The 17,518-nt window shown below is 37.8% G+C and overlaps 1 protein-coding gene across 16 annotated transcripts in view; it reads right to left on the bottom strand.

Moving 5' to 3' along the window:
* ERICH1 (glutamate rich 1) overlaps window positions 1-17,518 on the bottom strand; it is a 99,583-nt gene that overhangs the window by 13,650 nt on the left and 68,415 nt on the right. For 5 of the 16 annotated variants that reach the window (XR_016464502.1, XR_016464504.1, XR_016464496.1 and 2 more), the window contains exons 6-8: window positions 15,538-15,719; window positions 4,919-14,433; window positions 688-2,317 (exon numbers count right to left, since the gene is read on the bottom strand). The exons of 3 other annotated variants lie outside the window; for them this stretch is intronic. The gene's annotated coding sequence lies outside the window, so the exon portion shown is untranslated. The remainder of the gene's footprint in view (window positions 1-687; window positions 2,318-4,918; window positions 14,434-15,537; window positions 15,720-17,518) is intronic. 8 more of the 16 variants (XR_016464499.1, XR_016464501.1, XR_016464505.1 and 5 more) reach the window with 5 other exon arrangements.

Raw genomic sequence — 17,518 nt, 5'->3', positions numbered from 1 at the left:
TATACTGCTGCTGAGAAGTTTTCTCATCAGTAAATCTGTGCATATGGGCAGATGCATGTGCAGTTACTGAGCAGGGCTCTTTTCCCTCCTCCTCTCCATCCCACGCTGACATCCTATTACACATATGTCAAGTTTTCGAAATGAATCACACAAATGAGAAATCTTAAGAAATAGCCTTCTGGCATGTCATTCCAGAAGTATTTAGGTGTATTAGTTGAGGTTTAGAAGGCCATGAGATCTGCTGTGATGCCTGCAAATGGAGGCCTGTGAAGAACTATCATATTTTTCGTATGAGAAAGACCCTAATATACAATAAGCCCTGTACTTAGTCCATATCCTGCCACCTACATATCTACAGTAAGGATGTTTGGAGTACTAGGACTTCAGAATGGAAAAGGTTTTGTTCTAAGATAATATGGATACATTCAAATCACGACCATAATTTTAGTTCTGCTTCTAAAGCACTGATTTACAACAGAAGAACACAACTCCAGTCAACCATTACACTGGTACTTCTCTGTTCTTTTCAAACACTATTTTCAGATATTCAAAACGTGTGGGTTATTGTATTCTATATGGTTTTACAAATTGAGTCATAAATCCTAAAAAGACAGTTTGTAAGCGTTTTTTTTGTTCGTTTTTTTTTTTGCTTTTCTTCAAACTCAAACTTCAAAGCACCTGACCTACCTGCTAAAGCCTGAAGAATATCCTTGTAAGAGGCATGTTCTATCACAGTAACAGTGAATCTTGAGCTATTCTAAAATGCAGAACTTTATAAAAAATTTCCATTACTGTGTAAAGAAATGCATCAGAACATCAAGAAGTTCTAAATCATACATGCCCATCCCACTAGTTTTATGATTTTCTTTCCCTCTTTTTCAAATGTTTTAATAAAAAAATAAATTAAAAAAGACATTTTGTTACTTATATATATTAACTACATTATATAATTCATATGCAATCCAAGACAATCCTCAGTGTGGCCCAGGCAAGCCAATAGGTTGGACACACATAGACCCATGTATCTAAACAATTTGTCTAAAGTTTTCCTTAGTGGTCTGATGTTCTTCACATTTGGCAGTAATGGATATCTAGTAATGGATATCTAGATTTGTATCACTCATATAGTTTCTAATTTGGAAAATGTAAATACTCTGATCCATTCTGGTAGATATAAAAGCCTGGATGCTGTATATTTCCATGCTGCATGTTTCCAATGCAACAGGCTAATGGATTAGCCTATGTAAAACAAAAGAGGGCTGTAAATTGTCCTGTAAATCTTAAAATTGCAATTCAGTAAGATAAAAATTACTGTAGCCTTCCAAGAATGATATAAAATGCTTCAAAGTTATAAGTCAAATTACATGGATTTAGTGGAAACTTTTTGAGTTCAATTTATGTTCTCATGCAGTTTCTGACACATTCCCTTGTTTTGTTTCCTTGTAATTGCCCTCACATTGCCAACTACATACAGTTTCCATCCATGATATCTGTATTCCTATTTAAATGCTCTAATCCTTTAATAAGACTTCTATTATTTCTGGAATGGCATTGCGCCAGCACAGTTGTGGCTACTTAGCAGGATCAGTAACCTATTTTTAGGCATAATCCTGAGTAAAGGTACATTTCTTCTGTTGTGAACTCTCTAGGTGAACACTGGAAAATTCTTTCATCAGCACCAGTAGAGTGTAAAACAATCCATGCAGGAGGTAAAGCATGAAAAATTCATTAATCAAAGGAGTAGCATTTCTACAATGTTTATTTTTTCATTATGCAGTCTTTATTCTGATTAAGTGTTGTGGTTGTCTGTCTGTGAGGCCAAACAGAAATGATTAAAACAGAAGTTAAATTACCTAGAGGTGGAAAACAAAACAAGAGGGGAACAGTAGTGAACGCTTGCATTTAAACATGACACAATGGACTCAGGACTGATTGCTCTCTTCAGAGATTGTATCTCCCGTGACACAATGCTAAGGATCACTAGGACCAGACAGTATTCACCTAACAGCTCTAAACTAACTGAGAGATGAAATAACACAACTGCTAGCTGCAATGTGTAATCTCTGGGAATTGCGTCAGTATCAGAGGCTTGCATGGTGGTAAAATGGATCATTTTAACAAAGGGATCCAGAGGTGATCCGAGGAACTACCGGCACAGCACTGCCAACAGGTCCAGAAAAGGATTTTTCCCTTTGTGGTCCTATACGAAACCAGAGTTGGACATGATGACCTTTGTGGGTACCTTCCAACTCATGATTCCATGGTTCTATAAGACCACCACACCTGATGTCTTTGTTCAGCAAATCAGTAGTAACCACTGCAAGAAAAAGAATGAGCAGACACATGAGAAAATATATTGTGCAACAGTCCATAAAACTTCTGCAAAGGGAAAACACATTTCACAAGCCCACTGCCTTTATAATAAGCGGTTAAGCTGTGTACTAAGCTGGATTTTTTTAAATTGAAAACAAAACAAAACAAAACAACTTGTAAAAGGAGGTCACATGGGCTAAAAAGATCCTCATTTGTATGAATAAGCAATTAAAAGACACAAAAAAAAAAGCAGGAATGCAAGAGTCCCACTGGAAGGAAATCACCAATGCAATCCTATGGGATTTTGTGCCGAGATCTGTGCTGCTCAGCAAAGTTCTGAATGACCTTAAAAAGGTGATGAATAATGGGAGAACAAAGACTGCTGATCCCACTATGCTTATTACAGTGATGACTACTGAAAGCTGACTGTGCAGAGCTGCAGAAGCACAGCTTGATCATGAACAACTTGTGACAAAATGGCAGACAAAATTCTACGTAAGGCATAGCAAAGCTGTACAAACAGCTACGTAGGCTAATTAAGAATATCAGGAAATGAAATAGCATTTCTATGAAAATGCCAGCTCAGTAAGGGGTCAAGAAAGCAACCAAATCATTTGACTGCAGAGCAAATAAAAGAACAGTTCAAATGTGTATGGTGAATCTGTGTTTTTAATAACATGCACCAACCACTAAATCAGGCTGCCCAGGACTCTATCCAACACCTCCATAACTTCCCTGGGCAACGTGAGCCAGTGCCACACCATCCTCTAAGAGCTGCTCTCAGATATCCCCTCTTTTAGTTTAAAGGCATTCCTCCTTGTCCTATCACTGTAAGACAATGTAAAAAGTCAGTCTCTCTTCTGCTTAGAAGCTCTCCTCAGGTACTGGAAAGCCACAATAAGATCTCCCCGGAGTTTTCCCTTCTCCAAGTTAAACAAGACCAGTTCCCTCAAGTTTTCTTCAGAGGAGAAATGCTCCAGCCCTCTGATCATCATTGTGGTCCTCCAACAGCTCTGCATATTTCTTGTATGACATCCTTGAATTCTTCCAAGCCACCCATCCCTGCTTCCATTGCCTGTACTTTTCCTTCTTTTTCCTCAATTTAACCAGCAGGTCCTTGCTCAGCCATGCCAGTTTCCTGCCTCCTCTCCTTGATTTCTTATGCTGGGGAATGGAAGAGCTCTTATGCAGTCAGAAAGGTGTCCTTAAACATCTGGCAGCTCTATTCCATTCTGATGTCCCCAAGGACAATCTCCCTGGGAGATCACCCAGTAATTCCTCATACAACTGGAAGTTCACTCTCCTGAACTTCAGGGTCCTGACTCTGCTTTTTGCCAGGCCCATCTTCTTCACAATCATGAACTCAATCAGAGCATGGTCACTGCAACCCAGGCTGCCTCCATCTTAACCACTTTAACAGTCTCCTCCACATTGATGAGCAGCAGGTCTATTAACATTTCACCTCTGCTTGGTCTGTTCAGTACCAAGGAAGTTATTCTCAACTTCAAAGGACAAAAGTCCTTTGCTACAAGAGACTGCTTTTTACACTGGCCTATAGAAAGTGTTCAATTTACGCTGTTTTTCAGAATCTTCTTGTGCTTGATCTCCTACAGTTTGAAGCATGGATCTTGGATCTTAGTGTCCTACGTTTTTGTGAGCATTAAAAGCTCAGTGGAAGTTTACTTACTCACAGTGTAGTACTTGGAAAAAAAAAAAAAAGAAGTATCACAACAAAAAAGCAAAGCAAACGAGAGGATGCTTTAATTTCAGATAGACAGCTGTAAAATTGCTTAGTAGAGATAGTTAGAATTTTTTTTTGTTTGTATTTCTTTCCAATTGCAATACAGAGTTGAATGGCTATGGAATGATACAGCCATCTGTCTTGTGGGTGCCTGGAGGAAGCTTCTATACCAAAGCAACACTGACAGTTATACAGTAATATCCTGCTGCACAATGCTATTGAACTGAGAGTTGGAATGCAGTTATTTCCACAGTGTGAGGGCTCTGCACAGAACAGAATGCTCAGCTGCAATGACTCTTGCTCACTCACAAGTACACACTGCCAGACTGGGGATGAAAGTTAATACTCCTGCAGGGCATAATGGATGGCAGTGCAAATACACAATTTCATGCACTGAGATAACATCCAGGTCCACAGATTCAGATTTAATACTAGAGAAGAGAAGGAACAGAAACTGTGTGTAGAATGCCTTTATTGGGTAGGTTTTCAGATGACTTAGCCTGTATATTCACAAAGAATAACAACAACAAATTGAGGGACTCAGAAAAAAAGAAGGTAACAAGGATTTCTTGGCTTCAAACAGAAAAAATCCTACTCAAAAGCCTGCAGTACAAAGCATTAATGATTTGTGAATAACTAAATCCTATGATTTGGATCAGCCCTGGACAGCTCTGCATTAAGGTTGATGAAGGACCCTGAGTTGTTATTCAAAAGACTATTGTCTTAGAGATACTTGCTCAATGGCATCTCAACTTTGTGACTTTCACCTTCCAAGTTTCTCACCACTCTCATCTGAAAGTACAAGTCTTAAGTAATTTACAAGAACATTGCTAAACAGAACAAAAGAGACCTGGGAATCATTACCTGCAGGGGAAATACCAGACTTGCACATGCACAGTTCCATTTCTGCTTCTGTCCCATTCACCTCACCTTGGTAAGTCATTGTTTCCAGCTGCTTCCCAGGACCTGGCCATGTTCAGACTTCCATCACACATCACATGCCAAGTAGTTTGAGACTGCTTTTCACTCTGCAGAAGAGGGCTGAGCTGAGCTACCTTACACATCCAGTAGAGGAGAAGCCTTGCAAATTATTGCGAAAGTGGACTGGACACCTACAAACACAATAGTCAGCTTAGCATTTGTGTCCCAGGTGCTCTTGAAATATTGCTGGCTTGGCATTTAACTCTGATGGGTTTTTGCTTATGCATGAGGAAACTGGATTGAAAGAATGGATGTTTGCAGGAGTAAAAGGACCTTTTGGAATACTAAAACCTAACTCTGTTAGCACAGTCAGAAGCAGAAGGCTGCACACTATCTGCTTGTATGTGAGGGGTTTCTACAGGTCAGATTCTGGTTGGAGCAATTAGATTTTGATCAAATAAAAGTGTAGAAGTGCATTCAGCAGCTTGATTCACATAATTAAAAGAAACCAATGTATTGCTCTGAATGTCCCTTTTCTTTGGCTGCTTCTCGTTGTTGTTTTTCTTTTTTTCCTGTTTCTGTTACAAAACATTTCAGTTCTCTCTTCTGTGTTCTAACTGCAGGCACCTGCAGCTGGTGTAGGAGTGGTACTTCTAGTTACAAGTTGTTTTAAAATCTTTTTCCTTTCACACTTGGTTCCTATGCTAATTGGATGTACTGTGACTTTGCTGGTTGCTGTGCTGTTATCCTGTTATTCCTCCTTTGTGTTTCTATTGTGCAGCTTTGGGGCCAAGCTGTGATACAGCCTTGACTAAAGGGGGCTGTGAGAGTGATGAACCACTGCTCTCAAGTGGGAATCCCATAGGCAGTCTGGCCTCCTATAAAGATTCTCCTGAGAATCTGCTCCTCCTTACTTCTGTACTGTGACAGCTCTGGGCAGAGTAAATGGGGCTTCTCTATAACATTTCTAGCTCCAGCAGAAAATGTTAGCACAGCTTGCTTTTTGGTTCTTCATACCACCTGTCTCTCCTCTGCAGCTTGGCACTCCATGAGCAGCAGAAGCTGGGAGACTAAGCTGAAGTTAGATGAACATCTCTGATGAATCCTCACACTTGTGTCCCACAATGGATTAGGGTGCAGATGTTTAGGTAGTTAATGCTAATACTGAGAGAGTTAATAGGTCAATGCTATATCCCTGGAAATCTGCTTACAGAACTGCTTATGTAAAAACTGCATAAAATCTGCATACCTCACTAGAAAACTGTGAATGCAACATCCTACACAAATTTCTAAGTCTCAAAATGGTATTTTTCATTAGCAGTTAATGTGCTTATTGCAAGGATCTTTCTTAAATAGCCAGCTGGAAAAAATGTGACACAACTGATAATACACACGTTAGACATCACCATGAGATTGTCTTGTTGAACACAGAGAATACTGGAAACGTGGTGACAGAACTCAAGCTATACATCACATTTTGCAGGAAAAGAAACAACTACAAATTTTCCTTTGATGTTTTTAAAAAAAAGGAATCTTTCAGAATAAACATTCTTAACTAACACAAACGATTCCCTGCAGAGCAACAGATTCAAAATAAATACGTAAGACAAATTTGAAAGGATATTTACTGTGACTGCTTTTCAGTTTTTCTGCTTCCCCTTAAACATACTTTAATAACAAACATTTTTATAGTTTTTGTTGTTGTTGTTGTTGTTTGTGTGTGTCTTTTGTTTGGCTTCCTATCCTTATCTAAAACAAATAATGCTTGTTCTTGCAGAAAACTGAAGAAGTACAGTCATTATTACACTTTGTGCTATTTAGGTTCCTGTGAAGTTACCTTATGCCATGTGATTTTCTGATCAAGGGGAAAAAAGCATAAAAGACAATAAAGTGCAGATTAAATACATTAGAAATCATCTAGATGATCTCAGCACTCAATTTTCAAAAAGAAGGTAGAAACAGGGAGTCATTATGTTGTTTCTCTTTGGATCCCATAAAGAGTAGGACTAGATTCAGTAGCGTTCAGCATTTTTATTAATGAACTCTAAGAAAATGTATAATCATCGCTGTTAAGATTTGCAGATGACACCAGGGTTAGCAGACAGCAGTTACTAATGAAAGCAGTACAAGCATGTGAAACAATCCATCATTTACTGACCCAGACACAGTAGAAGAATATTAATGTTAATACCATCAAACAAAAGCTCTCAGGACACTGGAGAACAAGAAGGACAGATGCAGGGGCTATATGCTGGAAAGCTATAAATGTCAAGATTAACTATAGGTAATTGTATTGCATATAATTCAACATGGTGTCTCTATACAATTCTATAGCAAAAAGTGGATATAAACAATGGTGTGAGTACGAAAGTGCTGAGATTTTAAATGAAGTTTGTATGCAGTCTGTGCACTCTTGTTCTCCAAAGGTGTAAAAAAAAAACAGTTTGAAGACTGTAGAAAATGCCTTAAAGCAAATAATATAGAGAGAATTCTTAGGATACCAAGTAGGACGGTGTGCTGCAGCTTGATTATGGTGTTCAAATGCTTTCACAGACAGAAAATATTGGCTAGTGAGGGACTTCTTTAATCTAGTGAAGGAAAGCATAGCAAGAACTAATGGTTTAAAGTTAAATCTAGTCAAACTGAAATAAAAAATAATGCAAAAGTTTCTAACAGTGAGAGTGACTGAGTACTGAAATAAATGACCAGAGAAGGGGCTAAGTCCTCATGTCTTTAAATCGAGCTTGTCTGTCTCGGAAGAAGACTTCCGCAAAAAACCCCAAACCAACAAATTGTGCTTTTGTCAGTTTCAAGTTACTGGTCTTCACCCTGAAGTACAAGGAAAATTTATGACCTGATATTTAGATGGGGTTATAGAGGATAATCTTATGTCCTTTCCAGCCTTAACCTCCATGAATCTATCAATTTACTGAGTGAATATGGAGAAAAAAAAACTTGAGTGACTTTTGCCATCTGTAGAACAATGTGATTCACAGCAGATTGCAAATCACCTAGTAATAAGTATATGTCAGAAACTATCAAGATGAATATATCCTTGCATTGCCTTCTAATTTAAAAGTTCAGAGTTATTTAATATTTTACAGATTAATTTTATACTGGGTAATTGAATTAATGTGAAAGGGTTAAGCAGACAGGCTAATGAAACACTGTGCCATGTACTTAGCTTAATGCGGTTGGAAAAATCAATGCACTTTGGTCTGTCAGTTAGCAATCAGAGATTTAATTGAATAACATGTCAAGTATTTTAACTGTTTATCAATGTAAATAGAATCCAGCACTATAGTAATGGTAATAGGCAAAGATGCTTTCCTTGAATTTAAATCAGATTTGAACATGACCTTCATTTTAAGCCCCGAACGTGCCAGACTCAGATCAAACTAGCTACCATTACATCTAAAGAGCTTGGTGACTACTTGTGTGAATCAACTCTATATTCACCACTGGTTCACTCTCTAAAACATAGGCAATGGGTAATCAGTTTGCTATAATTAGCAACTGTTATTTTGTTGTGCTTTTATGTTCACTTCCACTTTACTGTTGTTACTGGGAGGAGAACTAAATTACACACCAATCTTTTACTGAGCCTACATGATAAGTGGTGAAGGCCACATTGTGCATGAGTACATAGAGGGAAAAAGGGAATGAGGAAAAGCAGAAGCCTCTCCTCAGCACATTCCAAGTACAGCTGTATGTCGCTCCTTCCTCTTCTCCCTTTTACTATTCCTGGGCACTGGTTTCCCTGTAGAAGCAGCAAAAAAGGGAGATATGGCTCTGTCCAAGTTGAAGGAGCTTGTCACTACCAGACAAGCACCTTGAATGGTGATGTTTTGGTAATGCAATGTGTACCTTCCTGTTTTTTTCTCAGCTGCAACAAATGCATTCGTTTTCAATAAGATCCGGATCCATAGGCAATGCAGACGTTTCCATCTGACCTACCTGTTTATGCTCTCAGTCAATCTGAAGACACAAATTAATTCTCTTTGTACTGCTGTCATCATCCTAAAATAGATTTCTAGAAACAATCAGATATACAGGGCTGTGCCGTGATCTATTTCATCTGAGCAATTATAAAGGTTCTCAGATGGTAATATTGACACTGCTGACATCAGAAGTTAGGAGAAATGAATCCTGCCTCAAAACTTTCCTTAGTAAGTTACAGATGGATACTGCCCTAAAGGTAGAGGGTACTTTGTACCACTTTTAGTAGACAGACCATGTGTACAATAGAGGATTATTAAACCATTTTTACCTTGCTTACAAAATCTTCTAGCACTTCTTTGATAACACTTTATCCTATTACATTACCCTAACACGCTGCCACCTCAGATCTAATAGAAATTCATTATGCTGGGTGCTTTACAAACTCACATAGAATCATATCATAGAATCATAGAATGGCCTGGGTTGAAAAGAACCACAATGATCATCTAGTTTCAACTCCCCTGCAGGGTTGCCAACCACCAGACCAGGCTGCCGAGAGCCACATCCAGCCTGGCTTTGAATGCCTCCAGGTATGGGGCATCCACAGCCTCCTTGGGCAACCTGTTCCAGTGCCTCACCACCCTCTGGGTGAAAAACTTCCTCCTAATATCCAACCTAAACCTCCCCTGTCTCAGTTTAAAACCATTCCCCCTTGTCCTATCACTATCCATCCTCATAAACAGCTGTTCCCCCTCCTGTTTGTATGCTCCCTTCAAGTACTGGAAGGCCACTGAAGTCTCCCCAGAGCCTTCTCTTCTCCAAGCTAAACAATCCCAGTTCCCTCAACCTTTCATCACAGGAGAGGTGCTCCAGCCCTCTGATCATCTTAGTGGCCCTCCTCTGGACCTGCTCCAAGAGCTCCATGTCCTTCTTGTGCTGGGGGCCCCAGGCCTGGATGCAGTACTCCACATGGGGCCTGAATCCCTGCATCAAATTGTTGCTTTATTAAGAAAAGAGAAAACAGATGAGAATATAGGCAGATTGATGTGAGAGTACAGAGACACATTAGCCAGCACGGCAGGCAGTTGTCTTAGCACACTACTGACCTATCTGTTGCTGAGCTTTTGGGCAGCATTATGGCAAAGGAGAAGGAAGGGAAGAAGACAGAAAAACTACTCCGTAGAGATCTGTGGAGGGCACTGTGGGAAAAAGCACAAACATGTTGATCTGAAAATGTAGCAAATGGATGGTGAAAGCTAGTACCAGAGGCTGAGAGGATGGAGGTACCATCTGTGCACTGAGGACTGAGAAGACTGGCAAGATCTTGAAAAAGAAAAGCAGTCTTTAGTTAAGGCAACCTAAAGCAGCCTACAGTTGATGCAACAGAAAAAGAATTGAACCCAGATTCATTCCTTCTCTATTTCTGTGTGGTTCTTTTCAATCTTAGAGAACACTTTTTTTTTTCATTATATATCCTAAATTGAGATATAATAATGGAAAAGAAAACTACAGCTTGCTTATCTATTTTACAAATACACATGGTTCATTAAAATGAACACAGACTATTAATTCTACAAACATAAGCATTAAACTTGAAGAATGTCCTTATTAAAGCTCTATGTTTTGCCCAGACTGACAGTGGAGCATTTATATTGTTTTCAAATAATACATATAATATACAGCTTTTCCTATGATCTTAAAAGTAGGAAACACATATAATACTTTTCAATCTCTGCTTTTTCTTGATATTTATGTAGTACATTTTTCTCCCATGGCTTAGTTCATTATATTTAGCAGTTTAAAAAGATAAATCTTCTTCATCTAAGGAAAACATGTTTTAAAAATTGTGAAATACCCAGACATTATAATTACCTTATTAAAAAATTACATAGATACAATGCAAAAGATCAAGTAGTTAACAGTGAAGATAAATGAGCTACACAAACACATGCAATGCAGCCTCCTTAGGTGCAATCCAGGGCTGATGCAATTAACCACAAAATCTACTTAACAAGAAGCTGAGGGGCCTAAATATCAGCATTTTTTTTCCAGTTACAGTTTGCTGTTTTTTCATACCACTTTTTGTTGTTACACTTCATGAGTAGAATGCTGTACAAATGCTGTAACACACACACCACTCTATTTCTGTAGACTGCACTTATGATATACCAGATATTTTATGATACACCAAAGTGAAATATGTTTTCTTTGGTCAAAGACAGCTTAACAATTCTCTGCTTTCACACAGCTTCTCACTATTTTTTTCCATGCTTGTCTTCTTTGAAAGCCTTTCATTTCGACATGTCATTTCAGAGTTTCAGCCTACAGAGCAGAACCCCCCTGCACTGGTGCAGAGGAGAAAAGCCAGCTGCCATAGAAAACACATGAGGGAATTTATAACCCTATAGTTTTGTGAAGTATTATAAAAATACTGCACCATTTACAAATCAGTAACGATCTATAGCATTTGAGACTGCTCCCCATATTAAATATCCACAGAATAAAAGAATTAAGGCTATATAGGCAATTTTTAGAATAGAACAGGTACTTATATACAGCAATAATGGCTTCAGTCTCATATCCTTGCAGACAAGCACAGTCACTGCTGCAGAGGCTCAAAACTACTTCAGCCTCTCTCGTCTCCCTTGTACGTGGAGCATAGCGATAGGGCCAGCCCTATTCAGAGCCATCTTCTCTTCCATTATGCTGCTGATCCTCCCTTGCTAAGTAGTATTTAATTAGGTGAACAAGAAATTTAACTGTTGAATCCACAGGCAGACTGCTTTCTAGTTGATCCCTAAACTTTTCATATTCTTGGAGTCTATATTAGTTCTTAAAACAGTATGTAAAAGTTCTGTCTTCCCAGAAGTTTGAAATATGCTTATAATGCTGTATGTACAGTTCAGTCAGAAATTCTCTGATGCAAAGTTTGCTATAAAAATGCCTTGAAAATCCTACTGAATATTGCATATTCAGTAGACTGAGCAACATTCAAGCAGTAAAACTTAAGTCTGTCTCCTGTGTCATTGATAGGTTTAGCATGAAAACGCAAAGCAATAAATGCTTCATTGGTATGCTGAAGAAGCCATGAAATGTAAAACACAGAGTGCTCACTGATGGATATTCATTTAATTTTTTCAGTTTTTGTATTCCAGACAAATAGGTAATAACTCCGTTCAATTAAGCAATAAAAAGTATAGGGAGAATCAATATCACTTCTTCTAGAGAAGAAGAAACAAAGAAAAGTGACCAGGCATTAAAACTGTGGTGTGTCAAAATCTTTGACTGCAAATAGGGTGGTAAACATGGAACCAAAATTCCTCTGCAATTTTTAGCATATTGCCTAACTGATATTATTATAGGATAAGTAATGTTGCTTTCACTTTTAAACTATATCTTTCTGCTGGATACTTTCACAAACTGCTCCAAAGTCCTTCTGCATCTTAGGATTTATCATGGCATTGTTTGGTGTGCTTGTTTCAGAAACAAGTACACTCTTGTGTGATCATGTTTATCTACATGACAATCTACAGTCTATCTTCTTGAATTTGGTCCAATTTTCCAAACCTTCACACATCTCAGATTTTACTTTAACCTCCACTCTTTCTAATCTTTTTTAGTGTAATAGTGGTAGCTTTGATAAATATAAGATTCAGCTCATATTTCAGGTCATTTACAAAGACATCAGATATCACTGCCTCTAACTTGCTATGCTCTGAAGCATTTCCCAGGCTTGCTTTGTTAGGACCAGTTGATGTCTGCACAAAATATAAAGCTCTTACAGCAGCTGAAGTAAAAAGAAAAAAGAGAGACTGAAAACAATCTTTTCCTCATTATTGCCTGATTCAAGCAAAGGACATTTCTGAGCTAAGAAATTTTATTCACATTCTGGGATTAGACTATTGACAGTACAAAACATTTCTGATTAGCAAAGATACCCAGGTCTGCTCCTCTGTATGCAGCTATTTAAAATTCAGCTTAATTCATAGAATTTTTTAATAGTATTTGAAATTGCCAAGCATAGAAACAGAAATAATAATGAAAAATTCCTAATGCAGAATTGTGTTATTCTAAGGATGGCAGTCCACTATTAAATTCTTTCACCACCTCTTTAAAAGGTCCTAGTCATAATGGAGACCATAATAAAATTATGGTCGTATCATAACAAAGTGACCCAATCTGATGTAAGTTACTTTTGTAAGCTATGTAAGTAATAGGAAAGCAAAATAATACTTCAGCTCAGAAGCTGTGGTCAAGAGACCACTAGCCAAATTTAATTAATATATAATATTTTTTCCACCTAGAAGATCAAAATAATATGTGTTTCCTCGTTGTCAAGAATCTATTTTTTTTTTTTAAATCTTAGCTTCTCCCAGTCCACGACTAACCAATAACCCCTAGCACTGTGCGTAATTAATTCTAGAAAGGCCATAAATACATAGGAAGCAAATGAAGCACAGCCCCATCTAAAATCAGTATGTGCAGGGGCTTGCGTGCACTGACTAGTTCTTCCAGTATTCTCTGCTGTAAGCAAGAACCAAGGGAGTTTCTGCAATCTCTCTTCTAGCTGGCTTGAGCAGTAGCAGCCCTTTTCTTGACATATATGTGTTAAAAAGAAAATAATAAAACAACAGATCCCTGACCATACATTAATATGTCACTGCCAATGTTACATGGCCAATCTGTAAGGCTGTGCGGAATGTGAGAGTATTTGCTTCATTCGCACTATCAGATCAAGGACCTTTTCACTTCAAAGGGAATCACAAGTAACAGAGAAAGCAATAAACAAAACCCACAGCAAGCAGTAACTGAGATTATAACAAGGACTAAAGCTCCCCAGTCACTAATTGATGGTCCATTAAGAAACTATAGGCATAGCTTTGGATATCACCAATCTGGACTTTATAACTAATAAAAAGGGAGGAACAAGTTCAACTGGATTATGGATACTTGAAGGGGCCTGTGGGACTATGCATAATTTATTAAGAAATGTTTAGGAGAAAGGCTGAAAGACAGAAAAAGAGTGAACTGAGGAAGAACAAAGGGGACCAGTCATGTGCAAGCAGCCACAAGTCCATTCACTTACCTAACTTACACTGAGCCTGATCACCACAGTCAATCCCATTTTCTAATTAAATCCTTTTTTAACTATCTTTCTGTGTAAATCTCAATCTTAACACCCTGTGAGTGCTGCAAATTCTAGATACCCTCCACTGCAGAGAGTAGAGCAAGTGAATTAAGAACCATCAGCTGGTGACAGACTGGATCTGTGTTTTACAGCACTGTCTTTAATTATACGGTCTCTTTTATTTTTCCACTTTCACTGTACAGGATAGATGATGCTTACCTAATGAGATGCTACATATCCTTTTTGTGCTGTTACTAGGTCCCATTTACTGCACAACATTCACATCTCAATCTGAGAACGAAGTAGTTAATTTCCTGTGGGATCCATCAATACATTATCTAGGTGCTTCACATTCAAGTAGTATTTTCTTCATCCTCCAGTTACGGGACTGAGGCACACATGACATCAGTGAAAAATGACAACTACAATTCAGTGCTCATGTGTTAGCAAGTCAGGAACTTTAAAACAGGAAATACGCTGTTAGTTTCCCCAGTATGAGATCTGGTTTAGGTATCCCTACTAGCAGGTACAGACCTAACTCAAATTCTCCAGGCCTGCATACACTTGCTTTAGTCACAACGCCACTTTTTTCTGCACCTGCTGTTCTTTAGCATGACAGTGCTCCTAATTTTTTTCAGTTAATGAGAAAGAGGTACAACTAAGCTACAACTAAAACAGTTCCTCTCAGAGGGATATACGCAACAAAATAATAAGAAGACAAAGTAAGAACACATGCAATATGTATAACTGCTGGCAGTGTATCTTCAAGAATATGTTGGAAGAGATAAACATGTTGTCCCCATATTATTGATGGGGAAACTGACATAGTAAGGTATGAAATAGCTTCCTTTGTATTACCTACCAGGTGGATCACTCAACTGAGAGAAGAGTCCCTCCCTTACAAAGCACTGCTTTCTTCAGAATTTGAAAATATTTTACAACTATGCCATATATATTATTTATTGTACATCTACACAAAGATAAATGCAGGTGCAGAAGGGCACAGTAAACACAAAGAGAACCCTGACCCATAGTTCAGTGGTCAGTGAAGTCCACCAAATTAACACAGTGGGCAACAGAGTCATTCTAAAACTGCAGTCCAAACTCTTGTATAATTCCAAAGAGTACCTACATGATGCAGATGTAGAAATTTATCTACTTCCATAATTTATCAGTTTATTCATAAAAAATACAGTCCTCGGGTGCATTTTTCCTTAAATTTATATATAAAAATACATTTCTGTTTTTCAAGTACTTCCAGAAAGAAACTATCAATTTATAAACATAAAAATTACTATATTTCTTGAACAAAATACTTGATACAAACTGAAACAGTTTTAGATAAGGCCCTTATCCCAAAATGAAATACATATACTCATCCAGATGAAGATTCAGGCCACATAGCTCATGTAGAGTCTTGATCAATAACACAGATCATAACTAGCTGTATCCTGCTTTTGGAGTTTGTAAAAATAAAAAATAATTCATTTACCTGAAGATGTAGAAAGTATATTGGCACTGTTCTTTCTGAATAATTACTACTTGACTAAGTGCTTGTATATTAAATTTTAACCCTGCACATATGGACATAAGCAAGGCTTTATTTCCTGTTCCTTGCAGGAAGGATATCTGTAATCCAGTAGTGAAACAGAGTAATGATGAACTTGGTATGATCTGAAACAAAGAAAAAAATCATTCTATCAAAGAAAAATCATTCTATGATTCTATGAAAAATATTTCTCCTGAAATATTTTTACGATATTTCTGAACATTAAAGAAAGAGTTATGTGAACATCTATTTTCATTCCATATTATCATTTCTGTAAAAATCATGCAGAACTTGAGATTGAAGGCTAATACATATGAATTCCTAGACAAACAGGAACATTTTCTTATAGGATGTCAGTTATTTGTATGAGATACAATTTTGGTTTATATATTTGAATGCCTTTTTATTATGGTTCATTATTTCAGAAGAAATGAGATTTAAATGACACGATCATCTGGGTAAGGCTAAAAGAGTGCAATTGTCTCCATTTCTTTCTGCAGAGTCACTTCACAAAGTTGGAGTTGAAAATAAGAATTCTTGCATTAAATCACATACAGACTGCTATATTAAAGCCCTAAAATTTCTGTCTTAATTCAAGGATTGTCTATTTAACTTTATTTCTTTTTTTATGATAGGGATTTCTATGTTGCTTATCACATAACATCACATTCAAGATGATTTTATAATGTTATGTTAATGCAGTTTTTACATTTAATTTCCTTTTCTTTGAATGCACATTCAAAAAAAAGAAGTTTGATTTAGTCATTTCAAGACCTCTGTGTATCCAGCCTGCTTATTGTTGGCACACAGTAACTCCACTACTTCTGATGTGCAAAATGTACCTCTCACACAAAAAGGAGACATATATATATAAAGGACAACTCTCCAAAAAAAGACAGTTAAAAGAAGTTTCTAGCTCATCTCTGAGTGATAATTTCCCAGGCAACAAGGGAAGAATATATTTGAAACTTGATAGTAACCAGCAAAGGGAAAATGTTAATAGATAATGGAATGAAGTTGATGAGTAAAAACGGAATAAGTTTGTAAATTAGGAGATAATTACATTTTTTAAAATTAGGTGATCACCTCACTTTAATAATTGATGTGAAATGAGAATTAAGTAGGTCTCATTTCAACCAGTTTCTAATCAGCAAATGGAGCACCACTTCCAGTTGCATTTCTTTGCTTTTGCACACTACTGTGGAGAACTTTGAAGACAACTGGCTGCCTTCTACAAATGGCTACCAACTTATTGATTTAGACCTGCAAAGCTCCCATTGCTAGAAACGTGTGCCTATTTGAGTTCTAAACATTCTCTTTCCTATCACAGAATCACAGAATCACAGAATGGCCAGGGTTGGAAGGGACCACAATAATCATGAATCTCCAACCCTCCTGCCACATGCAGGGCCACCAACCTCCACATTTAATGCTAGACCAGGCTGCCCAGGGCCCCATCCAACCCGGTCTTGAACACCTCCAGGGACGGGGCATCCACAACCTCTCTGGGCAGCCTGTTCCAGCACCTCACCACTCTCTCTGTAAAGAATTTCCCCCTGATCCAACCTAAATCTCCTCTCCCTCAACTTAAAACCATTTCCCCTCGTCCTGCAGTTATCTACCCTTTCAAAGAGTTGATTCCCCTCCCCTCTGTAGGCTCCCTTTAGGTATTGAAATGCTGTAGTGAGGTCATCTCGCTGCCTTCTTTTCTTCAGGGTGAACAAGCCCAGCTTCCTCAGCCTGTCTTCATAAGGGAATATGTTCACAGAAGACTGCAGAGTATTTTTTGTTAAAGGCTACAAAATAAATGGAAATACCAATAGGACTTTTTTGTTTTAAACCCGAACAGTGACAATTCAGACAACCATTTTCAAACAAAACTTGTTGACCAGCTTCAATTTTACATGATCACTGATGGATAAAG

This window comes from Phasianus colchicus, chromosome 2 (assembly GCF_987193195.1).
Source record: "Phasianus colchicus chromosome 2, bPhaCol1.hap1.1, whole genome shotgun sequence".
NCBI lineage: Eukaryota > Metazoa > Chordata > Aves > Galliformes > Phasianidae > Phasianus > Phasianus colchicus.
Note: the sequence above shows the minus strand (reverse complement) of the source record. Positions and strands in the feature narration are given on the sequence as shown.